Genomic DNA, 1,871 nt, shown 5'->3' with positions numbered 1-1,871 from the left:
ACACACACACACACACACACACACACACACACACAAGGTGTGATGGATAAATTGTCACCATTTTATGTTTTTTATTTCATGCATGCACATTGTTTGTCTTTGATTTTGTCGACTACAAAGTATAGTAAGGTCAGCTGGGCACTGTATGTGAGAAAAACAGCACCATGACGCAATTTGCTCTGCCAGACATTTAGAAACAACATGCTATACTGCTTGGCATTCACACCAGAAGCTCCAATATGAACATTTCAGAGTGTTTGGGTGTCAATCTGAAGACATGTACCGAAAGTGATAAAAATCCAACATCCAGTCACCGTCATAGTGTTTGGAGTGATCACTAGTGATGGTTACGTTATACCTCCTTTCATCTTCCCACATGGCCTCAAACTCAACATGGAGGCCTACATGAAATGCCTAGAGGAGGTAGTGTTGCCCTGGGTCAAGAAAGAAGACCTTATGTCTGGCAAGAGGACTAGGATTCTGCACCATGCTACACAAGCAGGTGAATCTAGTCATGGCTGTCAGACAATTTCTGTGACCACATCACCTCTAAAATCTGGTCACCTAACTCCCCACACTGCAACCCACTTGATTATTATGTGTGGGGCACATTTGAGTGAGAAACCAACAAAACTTCTTGTAACACCAAAGATGAACTGAAGGCAAGAAAAGAGTTGCAAGGGATTCTGAAGTCATCTGGAGGCTGTGGTTGAAGCCAATGGCGATTTTATTACATAAATTTACTCTTTAGTATTTCAAGATACTTTTATGTAATTTTAGTAAATATACCTGTTAAAATGAGATGTCAGTTATTTTCATTTTTGCATTATAATTTAGATGATAGCTTATTCACCGCACCCTGTATATATATTTATTAGAAAGTTCTTTCAATTTCCACACCTTTATTCTTCAGAATATCTTTTACCTTGCAGTCTTTCTCTTATTCTAAAGTCATTGATCAACAGCTAGTGTTGGGTGGTATGTTCTTTACACACGCACGCACACACATTATATGTACATGTGTGTCTGTAAAAGTTTTAAAAGGAAGAAGTATTTACTGGTCTGTGTGTTAAAAGTTCAATTCATAAGTGATGTATACTCCTAAGCATACATTCTATTCTATGTACTTCAATTGAAAACTAATTTTTAAAAAAAAGATCGTACATTCCACTTTATAGTTAGATGGTTGGTTGTGGATTATAGAGTATGTAACTGTAAATAAGTTTAATTAACACTTGTTTACCATTTTAATTGAATTATATTTTTTTAAGATTTGAATTAAATATCAACATGACAGAGGTAGATTTTTAAATAAGTTTATCTGGTTTACAAAGAGACAGGCACTGTGGCATGTTTGGTGCATACCGTTGTACTAACAGCTGTGTTTAATATAACTGGAAAACAGTAATGTTTAGACAGCCATGCATTTCACAAGCATGTTTAGACAGTAAAGAGATATCTAGATAAGAATTTCAGAATTCTTGATTATTTTCCCTTTGCTTTGCGTAAATTGTAATACATTTTAACATGCTTATTATATTTCAAACTTAATATTTGCATAATTTGTTTTGGACAGATTTTTAATGTTGAACTTTTACTGTTCCTTTTGCCAGGTGAGTTAATGCTTAGTCTTTGCCTAAATTTACACCTTTTAATTATTTTAAGATTTCTGCTGACAAACACAACATACAACTTTTATCATTCAATGTGTATGTGTGTGTGTATACATATATATATATATATATATACACATATATGTATACATATATATATATGTATATATATGTATGTAAACCATATATATATATATACATATATATATATATATATATATATATATGTATACATATATATATATGTATATATATGTA

At 32.8% G+C, this 1,871-nt stretch overlaps 1 long non-coding RNA gene across 5 annotated transcripts in view; it reads left to right on the top strand.

Annotated features, from left to right (window-relative positions):
- LOC106868233 (uncharacterized) overlaps positions 1-1,871 on the top strand; it is a 274,184-nt gene that overhangs the window by 229,740 nt on the left and 42,573 nt on the right. For 4 of the 5 annotated variants that reach the window (XR_008266388.1, XR_008266387.1, XR_008266390.1 and 1 more), the window contains one exon: positions 1,577-1,613. The exons of the other annotated variant lie outside the window; for it this stretch is intronic. This is a non-coding gene — a long non-coding RNA (uncharacterized LOC106868233). The remainder of the gene's footprint in view (positions 1-1,576; positions 1,614-1,871) is intronic. 5 annotated transcript variants of the gene reach the window in all.

The sequence above is a fragment of the Octopus bimaculoides genome, chromosome 20, assembly GCF_001194135.2.
Source record: "Octopus bimaculoides isolate UCB-OBI-ISO-001 chromosome 20, ASM119413v2, whole genome shotgun sequence".
NCBI classification, from domain to species: Eukaryota; Metazoa; Mollusca; class Cephalopoda; order Octopoda; family Octopodidae; genus Octopus; species Octopus bimaculoides.
The sequence above is the reverse complement of the archived record's forward strand: the minus strand, read 5'-3'. Positions and strand labels throughout refer to the sequence as shown.